Raw genomic sequence first — 14,376 nt, 5'->3', positions numbered from 1 at the left:
TGGTATTTGTGGAAAAGGCAAATAAACATACTGTTGAAACACAAAGTAAACAAACAAAAAAAAAATGAATATTACGAAAAGAAATGCTATATGGGAGAGTATATGTTAAGATATATAAGTTAAGAGAAGATGGCAAGATATAAAGCGAAGAACCAAAGAAAAACTGGCTTATAATAATACTTCTTCAACTACCTTCAATAAATACATTTTAAAAATAAATAAATAAATGATAATGATGCTACTACTGCTATCACTACTATTGCTTCTACTAACAATAATAATAATAATAATAATAATAATAATAATAAATGAATAAATAGGTGCCAGCTGTGTCCTCCATGGTCCGAATGCTCAGGTGGGACACTTGGGACATTGCTGTGTACACCAGGCACCAGACAGCGCTGTATCTGGTCTGACAGTGTCTATAAACGCCCCGGCAAGAGGGATGGAGGACGGGGTTCAGGCAGTGGTGAGATCTCTCAATCCAAGCAGTCCCACAGGGGAGCAGCTGTGGACTGGAGAGGGGGGACAGAAGTGCAACCTGCGAAAAATCCCAGTGAAAAATGTAATGCTGGCAAAAAGAAGGAAAGAGGAAGACATAATAAATATCAGTGTTCATTTTCTTGAGACAACAGTGACTGTTAGTAAATTGCATTGTTATGCTAAATTAACTTATTTCCATTTTGTCCTTTCAGTATTTTACACCTTAGGGTTTAAGGCAAACATACTAAATGAACAATGTGTGTTGTCTTGCACATTTGATTAGTAGATCAGCCTGTCATTATTTGTGGGGTCAAGTTTATACATGTGTTTCTTTTAAAGACACAAACCTTTAATAAATCAGGCCCAGTGTGAACAAAAGCAAAAGCGCACACACACACACACACACACACACACACAGCTCACAAAAGCTATTAGGACTTTATTAAAGTCTCATGACATCTTCATACCAGACAGACTGGCATTCCTAAGATAAAACACCACCAACCACATGCCAGGCTTCATTATATATCAGGCATTCATTAAAATTATTAAAGTGTTATTGAAGTCATTAAAACTTGTTTTTGCTCATTTACTGTCTGACAAATGTCAGTCACGCTATTTGGAGACCAACAACACATGAACAAATGCACAAATTTGGAAGAATCAGTCAGTATGTTATTCTCTGATGCGGTTTTGTTGTTCTCTCAATTTTAGAGGCATTTCTTCAGGTAAGGTAATTTCCAATTTGTTTATGAAGGCTGTTCCAGTCAGTTCAAGAAACAATTAGGAGCTTTGTAGGTAAGACTGCCAATGTAGGTGTCGTTTTTCCATATAACTAGTTGCCTATGACAACATACAGACTTTATAAAGACAGAAGAATTATTAAAAATTACAGAAACAATAACTTCAGTGGCAAGGAAACTTACAAAAAAAAACTGAAGCCTCTTTGTCCGTTCTGAGCTACTGTAGAAACAGTGCAGTATGGAAGACTCTGTGGTAGATGAGTGTACCCTGTAGATATAAACAGCTTATTCTAAGATAACAAAAACACAGCTATTCTCATTTTTTGTTTGATTATACATTTATGAAAACATATGTATCAGTATTATATACCATTTCTGCCATTTTCTGCATTTTTTTCCCTATAAATCTCACACACTGGACCTTTAAATCTACACATTTCTTTGAAAACATTAACATAACTGCTCCCAGCATCTGCTACTGCAGGTGTGCGTCGACAGAAAATGTTAGATGGATATGTCATTCACTACCAACAGACCACAACATGCAAATTTCAAAGCATTGCTTCACGGAGATCATCAGGTGAGCCGACAGAGTCTGTTCAAGAAGCATGTGTGAAAATGGAACAGCACAGCAAAATTAACAGTCAGAAAAAGCCTCTCTGTCCTTAGCTGTGCACCTACACAGTTCAACACAGATAACTCCCCCTCTGATTACTTCACCTCAGTTTGCAGTTGGTTATCCTTGGCGTGTCAATATAAGGTAATTGGATAAAGTAGATTGAAATTAATGTACTTCAACAAAACAATCTGCAGGCATGCAGGTGCCTTCCTCCAGGATTAATAGTGTTATTACAGTTGGGACGCCACACAATCAGCAACAGCAAAATAACTCTCCTTTTCACTCAGCTTGCAATATCACAGCTGAGATTTCCAAAACATCACATTTAAGTGGGAATATACGAATAAATGTATTTTTCTCCCCTTTGTTTATTTTATGCGTCATCTGTGTTGGGATGTGTTTTTGTACAACTGTGCTCAGACAAATAAATAAAGTTGTTTTGAATTTTGAATTGAAGCTTGTCTATGTTAAGAGGGTGAAGGCTGTTGTGTTGGAGTTGAACAGTGGGAAAATGCTGGAGGGAAACCTTTTTATGTGACACAACAGAAGCCAAGACAGTTTACTACCATTTCTTTCACTGAGGCAACATTACACCATTGAGGATGATGTAGCTGTGTTGTTTGTTTGTTTGTTTATTGTACTGCTTACTTGATATTGCTGAGACTGTTGACACACAAGGCACATTTCCAACTATTTTCTTTTCTAGACAAACTGTATTTCTCAAAACTACAATAGCATTTTCAGTGTATGATGTGATGGTCATACTAACTCGTCAGCTTTTTGGACGCCCAAATTACCTTCTCACTTTAAAAATGCTGAGAACTCTATTTACTGTGTATTTCACTCCATGTTGGAAGGGTAAAGGCATGCTTGTATGAATGCCACCTTAATCCACTATTGATAAAAAAAAGTAGCAACACAGCTCACATTGCTGCGGCTTTGGCCAGTCAGCACCACCACTAGCTGGGACGATAAAGACTGAGATGCTGAGAGCCAGTGGTTATGGTGTTGTTTGTGCTCCAGTTTCCCACCTGCACCCATTTCACTGACAACTTCACTTTTGTTGGATTTTGCAAATGCCAGCACAGAGGAAGTATGTGACAAGGGAGTAATGGTCTTTAAAAATAAACTTAACAAAACAGCACCTTCCCACCATAAAGAAGACAGGAGCTCACTACTGTCATGATGCTTTGATTAATAAAACAATATATAATTTGCTGTTAATGTGATAACTCATATTAACAATACGGCCCCCCTGTCAAACTTCATTATATTGTGAGTCACTTAAGAGTTTTTGCAGCAACGCTAAGCTATTTCTTCTGTCATTTCTCACAGGAAAAAATCTTAATTCTCATGGCCACAATAAGTTGAAGAAAAATGGAGGTTGTTTTAAAGATTTGAATAGAAAATCTGTTGTCATTTTCTTTTGTAATGACAGTCTTTTTAAGACACTGCAAGAGCTTACATGCACTACACTCAAGCTCTACTGATGTTGCGGCCAATGCCATAGGACGTTGAGGGGCGAGGGACTATAGACCTCCAGCTTAACTCCCCTGTCCCACGTTATTTAAAGTCGCAACCATAAGCGCCAAACGGAGCTGCGTCACCCACACTTTTGGACATGGGGGAGCAAACATGTGCCTTTGCATCCCCAAGTTTTGGTTTTTGATCATAAAACTTTGCTATTTTAAAACATTCAAGCAATATCAAGCCAAAAAAAACACAAAAAAGTTCTGTAATCAAACTGAGGAGTTACTTTGGTAATGGCCAAAAAAAATCTTGAAACGGTTCACCTCTCATTTTCATGGCCTGCTCTCACTAAAATAGCGCAGCAAACCAACAGGCTGGTAGAATTGAGGCGGCACTATCCAAAATATGACGTTTGTACCGAAATATTGTTCATCTTTACAGATCATATTGTTGACAGGAAAACCGCAGCTACATGACACTTTTTATCTCCTGTTTCTAGAATTATATGTTTTTATGGACACAAAAGGAATTGTTAATATCATATTTCTTAAAGGGAGTCTGGCATAATATATTCCATTTATTTTTTAACATTTCATCACTTCAAAAGGAACACAATGTAACTGCTAAAGTGTGATAAGGTTATCTGACATTGACTGCTGTTAGTTGTTTTCAATAATTTAATAACGTGCATATTGATTAATTAATCTGGCAGCCAAAATTGTGGCTCTACTGTTTCTACCGTCAAATGCAGGCTTTGTCAATTAAGCTTGCCTGTCTCATGATATGTGTTACCTGGATTTAAAAATGTTTTATGGATTTAGAACACTGTAAGATTTTCCAGGAAAGTATATGGTAGTTTAATGTTTCCTGCAGAGGTACTCTACCGATCCAGATTTCAAAACTAATGAGCCATGGCTATCCTCCAGTCTTTGAACATCTTGCGCAAATATCCAACTGCAGTCATCGCATCTACCACAGCTGGAGAGGAGGGGTACATTGTAATTTGCCATTTAAATACAGTGGGGAGAGGGAGGAAGTCCTAATTGCTTTGTGAGATTACCCCTCTGAAGCAGATCGAGGGAAGACAGATCACTGGGCTGATAGGGACCAAAGGTGTAATGACAGGTGCTGTTGACTGAGCTAGGCAAGTCCCCCATCCCATTCACATTATCAGCCCATCAAGATAGGAAAGCAATTTCCCAGCCTTTCATTTCATAAGCTATGCATATCAATGCTCCATTAATCAAATGATAAAGTTCCCAAAAACCTTCCCTGAAACACATCCTTCTCCTGCCCTTTCAGGTACTGTATGTTATCAGGATTATCTAAAGGAACTCACCTCTATTGGGCTAAAATGATTATACATTTGTAACAACACAAGTTAGCTTAATTGATACAGTCAAAAAAAAGGGCTTTCTTTTTTTCTGGATAACTGAATGTACAAAATTAATTCATGTGGGTGTAATGAATATATTTTTTGTCATCTTTTAGTGAATATGGATTTCTCTGAATCTGCGCATGGGTTTGTTTTGTAGTGAAAGCACTCGTTGATTATTCAGTAAATTTCAATTCCCTGTGAACGATCAATCGAGGGTGAACAGTGAAAAAGCACAAGATGAAGATTGACAGATTATAAAATCGCCACATTATGAAAAATCCTCACATTTTCTTGTCTTCACTGACTGTAAAAAAGTGGTTGAGGTAGGAGAAAAGTGCTTTGCTCGAAAGAAAAGATGGAATGGTGTCCCTCATCTATTTCACGGCTGGGTAGTGTGACAGGTAACTAGTGACTGGTATGATTGATTGCCACTTTGTTAAACAAAGCAATTAAGTAGGAGAGTTGAGAAGTTGCTGCTGTGGAACGCAGAACGGCTTAAATAACAGCAACCACTGGAAAGACCTGAAACAGGCGCTAATTAAAATGGATGATAGAAGAATGTGTCTCAAAGATTTTGACATCATATTAGATGTATATGCGAAGGGAAAAAAAGTAGTAAGAGTATTTGTCATATAGAAAGCCATTTCATGGTAAATGGACTGCATTTATACAGGACATTTCTAGTCTTTTGACCACTCAAAGTGCTTTACACTAATGGTTTGGTGCCAACCTGCTCATCAGGAACTCACCTATGCAAACCTATTCACACAGATACTTAGAATTTGGAGCTCTGTATCTACCCCAGGGACACCTCGATACATACACTAGGGGATTGTCAAACATTTTTACTTCACTGCACACTATTTTATATGTCTACACAGGGGTGTCAAACTCAGTTTCATCCTCGCCACATCAGCAGTATGATCGTCCTCAAAGGGCCACATGCAAATGTAAGTTTTCATATCATGATTTGCAACAAATATTGTTTGAAAAGTTCAGGTTCCTGATTTAGATATTGAGAATGGAGCTTTAGCTGATAATGCTTTTGCATTTTCTGATTTTTTTCTTAAAGCAATGAGGGGAAAAGCAATGTACAGCACGATAGATAAATTCCTCAGATTTTATTTCAGATTATATGGATAATTAACTATTGGCTTATTAACTGGATCAAATATGTCTCTGGCTGTTTTGTGTTTGTAGAGCTGTGATTGTGTGTTTGTACTGTGCAATGTATATGTCATTTGAGACAGTTTTATGTTTATGTTGGAATGATGTTTAGGCATATGTTTATGCCTGGATGATGTTGATGTATTGTGCTGTTTGATGATGATGGGTTAACATGGTGGAACATTTGTCTGTACTTAATGTGTCTAAATGATCCTATAAGGGATGGGTTATGAAAATGACCACATATGAAAATGAAACATTCATTCATTCATACGATACCGACTTGTAATCATATTTACCTGTGTATTCTATTATTATTGGTTTTGGTAATAACTCAAGCAGAAGCGAGAATCAAAATTAGCTTTGATTTTCAGTGCCTCCTGAATTTCACAACAGTCCATTATATAATTTTCACCCGGGAATTATTTTTGAATGAACTGTTATTTTCTCTTTTTACAATAAACTAGAATGAAACCAAATAATTGTGCCAGTAGGGCACAGAGGGGAAAATAATAAAGAGGTGACTAGTACCTCTGTGAAGTGGACAAACAACCGCTTTTCTGCTTTTATCAACAATGACATGAACACAGGCTGCGCCAATTAAAGACCACAAGCAATCACCATACCCTTCAATCTGGACATGCTAACCACGCCAACAAGAGTTCGATCTGTTAGTGAATTGGCTCACACGCTAATAGAATCACCATGGCCAGTCAGTGAATCCACACTGTTGATCTGTTTCTATCAACCTGATCAAAGGACAATTTGACCAGTGCAAGATGAGTCTCCAACTCACCTTGCTTTTTGCTTTTATTATGCTGGTTTATTTTAGATGAGGATGGTAAAAAAAAAAAAAAAAAAAGCTTGTTCAGTCTCTTACTGGTGCACAACAGAGACAAAAACCACCACAACCTACTGTAAAGCATTTGTTTAATCATTCAAAAGCTTAAACACTCCTTGCAGCTATGCACCATGAAGCAATTTTTCATATTTTTTGGCGAGCAACGCTGCACTGTGACTTTTTTGGGGAATTCAAATTGAAATTTTTTTCCACTCCACGGTGCAAAGAAACATCTTCAGTTCAGCATAATATGGTATTTATTTTGTGATACACGTCTATTCATTTTAACACAGAATTTAGAACCTTTTTCGACAGAGTAGTTTCAAGAAGCTGCACAAGTGAAGGTCAGTCGCTGAAAGGGAAGTTGCTTGATGATTTTTATGAAGAGGCAATACTCTGAGGAGGATACTCTGCTGTTAGGCGGTTACATCACTGTAACACCCATGAAGGGCATTTCAATCTATTTTCATTGTCTTTGATTGTCAAACTTTAAAGTGAATTGGTGGTTTCTTTGTCTTTGGGAAGTTTGAAGATGATCAAGCCATCACCTCACACTCCAACACACGCGCAGACAGGGAGGGAGAATGCCACCCGATTAGATATGTGATAGCCTAACTGTGAGAACCTGCATGTTTGTCCCCTGACATTACTTAGAAGCAGAGCACAACACTAGATAGACCTTGTTAGCTCTTGCCTGGAGGTATTGATTTGATTTTACCTCTGGGGGTCCCCCCTCCTCTGCACACAACTCTTGTATATGGAGCAACCAGCTAGTGCTGAAGGAGCTCTTGTAGTAAGTGATGTAGAAATTGCATAATGGAGAGAGTTTAATGAAGGCGCCCAGTCAGGTTCTGAGGCTAACATTATGTAATTAAACAGACAGGGTTAAGGTGCCCACTGAGACAAAGGAAATACAGGCTGATAAAAATGACGAACTGTAAGAGGATCACAGATCTGATTTCGACAAGTTCAGGACGGAGCAGAATTAATGCTGCTATTAAAGCAACACTTTCTAACATATTTTAAGATAAGAATGAACCCACATGCAGGCAGAGGTGGGAAGTAACAAAGTGCATAAAGTTACTGTAGAGTTTTCAGGTTTAAAAACAAGTTTGTTACCTCTATTTTAATACGTTAGAGGGGAATTATTGATTATTTTTATTTTGCTTCATTGCACTCTGCCTTCCAACATCAAAACTGATTTCAACATAAATGGATGGGACAATAACACAGAAAAGACTTATTCCTTGGTCTATCCATCAGTGCATATCATGTTCACAGACATAAGATGAAAGAGATTTAACATGATAAAAAAGATTTAACAAGACAAAAACAACCTAAAAGAAATAATAAAAAAAATAAAAAACCTAACAAGACAAAAATGACATAAAGGAGGTAACAAGACGACGACATCAAAGATGTAATGAGATGAAAGTGACAGGCGAGCGGCACTAAACTGCGAAGAAAAGGCGAGGTTCAGTTAGCTTTGCACCAGTTGGTGTCCTTCAGGTAGTTACTTTTTACTTGCATCCTAATGCTGCGTTCCCAACAACATCAGACAAAAACACCACTCAAAGTCAGAATTCCAACCCGTGAACATGGGGAAAATCATCGATCACAACTTCATGAGAATGACAGCATGGAATAGAAGTCTAAAATAATACATACTAACATAAAGTATCTACATTCTATTCTGAATGTAAACTGATGTCACCATATGTCCAACATTGTCAAATGCCGTAAAATAAAATGCATAATGGCGTAATTTTCCCTCCTCTGTGTTGTTCATGCAAGGAAGCTGCACTACTGAGGGTTCAATTGAAACTTGCCAAAGAAACTCATCAGTTTGCCTTAGTCAGACATGTTTCTTGTGTAATTTTGGCTTTGTGTACCTATAATGCTTTGAGGTAATACTATAATGCTTTTGCTTCTGACTTTTGATGTTGTCTTGAACGCAGCATTAGAGTGTATTTCAGAGTCTGTCCTTTTTCAGTTTAACTTGAGTACAGTAGTTGAATCAGTCTTTTTTTACACATGTATCTGTACTTCTGCTTTAGTAAAGAATGTGTGTACTTCTGCCACCTCTGCATGCTGCTGAATGAATACACAACATGAACAAGGCATAACTTATGAGCTTAATGCCTACACACAGTACATACACATTTGGACATCTGAGTTGACAGATTCTTCCACATTTTTAGAAATCCATTTCCTTCCCATTCACTTGCGCACTTACCAGTTTCTTATTTATAGTATCTTCAAGACAGGAAATGTGCAGTATTTATACTGGTAATTGGTCTTTCATATTGACTTTTGTGAAGTTGTGGGAGGCAGAGATTACAGGCTTAGCAAGGTCTCAAACCTTTCCAGGAGCACAGGGGATTATGAAGCAAAGATTCTGTCTTGTCTGAAATAAAAAATCACCTCCCTTCTTCCTATTTTTACATCTGCAGGGTAAAATTGGCTGACTTTTCAGTACAGCTTTGCTGGGTTTAATGAATGACATGCACCACAGAGTGGATGAAATGTGAAAATACCTCTTGCAAACCTCAACCAAGTGTTGAAATTATTTTGCCTTGGGAGTATGACTGTATTAGCTCAAGCCAAACAGCAGATAAACTGTCAAATAGTACAAGTGAACAGCTAATTTTTGCCTTCAGTTTCAGCTGACACGATGCATGTCCATTTTCAAATCACTATACATTTGACAAACATTGGACGTTGCATAGAAAGAGCCATCGGTTTACTAATATACTCCCATTTTACTATGAACATGTCTTCCAACAATCTGGGGACGAGAAAAGTAAAACAAGGATCCATGAGAAAAGAGAGTTAGGTTTGACACTGGTTTGAATTTGAGGCATTAAATTGATTTAATGTAATTTTAACTGCACTTCCTTTGGGTCAGCACTCATTTAACTGCACAGACCTTATCTAGAATGTGATTATCCGATAAATTAACTCAGTTGCACTTTACACACAAAAGTATAGATGAATATGATAGCAGTGTTACAGCTCAATTGTACTTTTTTTCAGTTACATTTAAATTATGTCGCATTTGAAAATGTTTTTTCTCCTCTGGACTTCAAAGGTGTGAACCTGGCATTGCTGGCTGACACGACAAACACAGAGATGATTGGTCAAAGTCCCCAGAATGAGAAAAATACTTTTCATTTTTGTTTAAAGGAGATATATGCATATGTAACACTAACAACAAGCATTTTTAAAATAGGTACTGCGGTACAAATTCAAAATACTGGAGAGAGTTTTGTCTCCCCGCTCCCTCCTCCAAAAGACTCAGAGCTCATGCAGGTTGTCAGGAACACTGAACCTACACAAGTGCAAGACAAACACAACAAAAGCGTCCAGTTGTCCTACACTGGAGCTCATTTTAACCATTAAACACACCATATGTAAGTTCTGGTGCCAGGGGATTTATTACAGTAAATATATCACATATTTCTCCTTTAAGAATTGTTTTAGCCAAATCACTACATTTAAATTGAGTGAGTCTGTCTACTACAGAAAATGATGCCATAAAGCTCAGAATTACTGACATACAGTACAATATCGCTGCCTGAAAGCAGGTTACCGGGTTCTGTTGGAGTACAAGAGATGGTAGCAGCAGGATGAGTAGAAGTACTGTACTCTTCAGGCAGATGGACCCGACCACTTGAAATCAGAGAGCTGCAGAGGAGTGCTGCCTTCAGTTTCACTGCAGTCATGTCAGATACTGATAGACTTTCCAGCACTATCATGATGATAGTTTGCAGAATAATATGTTTTAATGCCATCTTTGTGAGAAAACAGGTGTCATAAATGAGTCTTCATCTTTTTAATTACATCTCTCCTGTGCCATCTACATAGGTCAAACATGCCTCAGTGACTAAATCTGCAGAATATAATTCTACAAAACAATCTTTAAAATTCAGCGTTGCACGGTTCAGCGGACGACCTGATCGGAACACAAATCGCACTGATTCCCCCGAATGATATTCTGCAGAAAAATACCGCTCCGAGAAATGCAGTCATTTTGAATCAAAAGCTCATTAAATATGGTCGCTGATGGATTCGCAGTGCCACGAGAGGGGCACAGATGTCATGGAGAGGCTCATATTAAGAGGAAGCCTTTTTGTATTGTAAAGCCTCTGACATGGTAACCTTCTACTGCTCACCACCCACAGCCTGCAGCCCAAAGCCAGTGATTCAGACTTGGCTGTTTCATCAGTCACCATGTCCAAAAGCAACATTGTAAGGGGGCCCACACTGTCACAGGAAATATTGTGTGAAAGGAGAAGAGAGGCAGAGGGCAGGAATACCATTGTGCCCTTAATGCATTTCTTTGATAAGACAAGAAAAAAAAGAGAGATAAAGGAAAAAAGAAAAACTCCACAAAAGCATCCATGTCCCTGTAGGAACTGCTTAGAATACAAAACAAGAGGAAAATAAGTTGAAAAGGGGTGACGAGCAAGAAAATGCATAACCCAGGGTCAGTGGCAGAAGACAGAGGTTTGTCCTCAAAGTCATTAATTGCCTGTGTGGATTGCAGCAGCCTTCAAACACACACCTCCCCTCCTTTCTCCACTTGTCCCTCCCGTTCTCACTCCTCCCTCTCTGAACGCAGTTAGCCAAAGGTTTAGCTGGAATCTAAAACTATTACAGCTGCGCAACCTCAGTGAGCGGCCAGACTAAAGAGAAGTGACAACGCTGTCTCGGGGGAAGGTTGACAACAGAGGACAAAGGGAGTTAGAGAGCGGGTAACAGAGAAAGAGAGAGCGAGTGAGAGAAGAGAGCAAGAAAGCAGATGGAATATAGCAAAAGGAAGGGAGGATTAAAGCAACATGAGATGGAGAAGATTGTGGAAGATGAGTACAGCAGAAAAGACACAGATGCAAGGGAGAGAGAGCTGGCTATACACAGACTTAGAGCAGATGAGAAAAGTGCCAAAGGGATGATCACTTATTGTATTCCTGCCCTGTGGTCATACAAGATATTTAGGATCCTTAAAATTGTTGGCCTGAAACACTGTAAGGCAAGTGCTCATGATCCCCAATACTTACTGAGGTTAATAATTTAAACCCAAGTGCCACAACGATGGCGAGCCCTGCCTCAGGCACATCACCCTTAAGAATAATCAGACTCAAAGCAACAAGTCCTCTTCATTTGTCCACTCTCTATTGAACGACACATCCGTGCCGTCCAAAACTGTCACCAATTACTGTTGAAAAATGTTAGTTTATGTTGTGATACTGCAAGGGTTCACATTTGTTGAGTTTAGGGGAACTTCGTAGTCATTGTTAGTTAATAATAATAATGTCATTAAGGTCAGGGAAATATCTTGGTCATAAAAAGAACAATGTTGTGTGCCAGTTAGAAATGAACATGGTTTTAAAGTGAAATGCTTCTTTACGCATCCATCCTCCACAGCCACATCCCTACACAGACTTTATCGCTCTACAATAACGTCGTGACTTCCTTGCTTGTTCCAATCATAAAATTACCACAGCTTGTAGAGGGCTTTGTCATTTGAACATAAGCATATGTCATCTGGGCGCCGACTGAAACGGCTGATGCTGCCAGTCTCACTCAGAGATTTGCTCAGAAATAACTCAGATGTGTTCTAGACTTGCATGCATGTACAGTATGTACAGACTCCTGAACACAAATTGAAAACTTAAGCAGATCTACTTCTCAAATCACATTCACTATTGATTCTGCTGCATTATGCTGCATCTTACTGCTAACCTCACTGGCAAAATGTATCCTGTCAAAGGATGACGGTGAACAAGTTTGACATATCATCTAGCATAATGTTTTCCACTATGGGTTGTAAGTGATAATTGGTTTTGATGCACATATCATATTGGCTGTGTCAAAAATGCCTAAATTCATAGAGTCTCTAAATTCTCAATGGAATATTTAAGTACTTATAGTGCCTTTAAAGATATCCCCATAGTGCTTTTTATAGATGTGAAAATTATAGCTATCTGACACTTCATCTGTCAGTGATGATGCAAAATGATAATCAGCCATAAGTGTCTAAAATCTCAATGTACTGCTCACCACAGAATAATCTATTGAGTGTTTGTTACATAGGGAATACTGAATGAGGCAATGCAGGAGTGGTTTGGGAGCAGTCCCCAAAGATAGTATGTTAAAAAACAAGCATTGCCTACAGAATTGAGAGACGTAAACAGTGACAGTTTGTTATATACTTTTTCAACATGTTCTCACTCCCGGCTCATCAAATATGGTAGCTTGGTCAGTGGCCCTGCTGCAAATATGACACTGTTGCTACTCCTTTGGCATCAGTTTTACACGTGCAGTCAAGTTAGCAATAATAAATATGCAACTTACGGGTAGACTTTCAAAATAAAGGCACAAAAACTATTTGGTTAGGTTAGGAAAAGATCATGGTTTGGATTAAAATTAACATGTTAGTTAAGTAAGCTAATGTGTGTAATGTAACTTACATAACCATCCATAATCCATCCATTTACCCAACCTTCTCTAAACACAGAACATACCTGGAGATTTGCCTCAACAGATGATGCTAGAGAGGCACCTAGAGTATCATAGTTTTAAAGGGAAACTATAGCACTTTACATGTGAATGTCCATTCAGTGTTGATGTAGTCGGTGAGGCAATAAAAAGTAATAACTTACTTTCCTGACCACTTGGTACCAGATGTAATAAGTTACATTTCTTGTTATATTACTATATTACTTTTGTAGCTCATTGGAGGCCTTGTTGAACTGCTGATCCAGTGAACTTTTAACACCCAGAAAACTTTTGTTGTTAGCTGTCCAGATATCGGCTGTGGTGGAAACAAAGTTGACCTCTCTTAGTGTGGCCTTCAAATTAGATTCCATCACCACAGATTCTCTCTCGAGGAGCCAAGCTCAAACTCAAAATAATGGCAATATTTCCACCTGCTCTTCCTCGTCCTCCATTCTTCATTTAGCTTTTTACCTAGCAGCCGAGGTGACCTCCCCGGACATGTCAAAAAGTAACTCTGAGTACAGTTTGGAAATTAACACCTTACACTAGTTATTACTGGAAAAAGTAAAAAATATTACAGCAATAGATAACTAAGTAATATATTACTTCCCAACACACGTGACCAAGAAAACTGTGCGTTGTAGGTGAACTTTGGACACAAAGAAATCCTCCTGGCTATGTAGAGGGCTAGCCTGCACTTCCTGCATCCAGCGATGTCACTGGAATAAAAAAAACATATTTTTCAGCATTAGAACTTTAGTTATGTTAGTTAGTTAGTTAGGAATTTATTGCTTCACTTGACTACATTTACCATCTACATGGATTGGACATAGATAGTAAAAGGGCAAGGGATCAAGCTGTCGTATTTGATGCCTTGGGAGTGACAACGGGTTTATATTGTGACACTACATACAATTTTGTATTTGCACATTTTTCTGTTGCTTGCTTGCTCTAACACAATAAGGAGAATCAGAAGACAGCTACTACAATCATACTGATTAGGACTGATTAAACATTCTGATGTTGTGTGCAAGCAAAGCACATAATTTATTCTTGTTCCATATACCACTCTAATAATGCCTATTAAACTATTAGACAAAGGCACCTGTGGGCATTTCAACAACACTCTCTCCTCCACACACACAAACACACACACAGGCCACACGTACGCTCT

Source organism: Lutjanus erythropterus, chromosome 2 (genome assembly GCF_056507025.1).
Source record: "Lutjanus erythropterus isolate fLutEry1 chromosome 2, fLutEry1.hap2, whole genome shotgun sequence".
Classification (NCBI taxonomy): Eukaryota; Metazoa; Chordata; class Actinopteri; order Lutjaniformes; family Lutjanidae; genus Lutjanus; species Lutjanus erythropterus.
The sequence above is the reverse complement of the archived record's forward strand: the minus strand, read 5'-3'. Positions refer to the sequence as shown.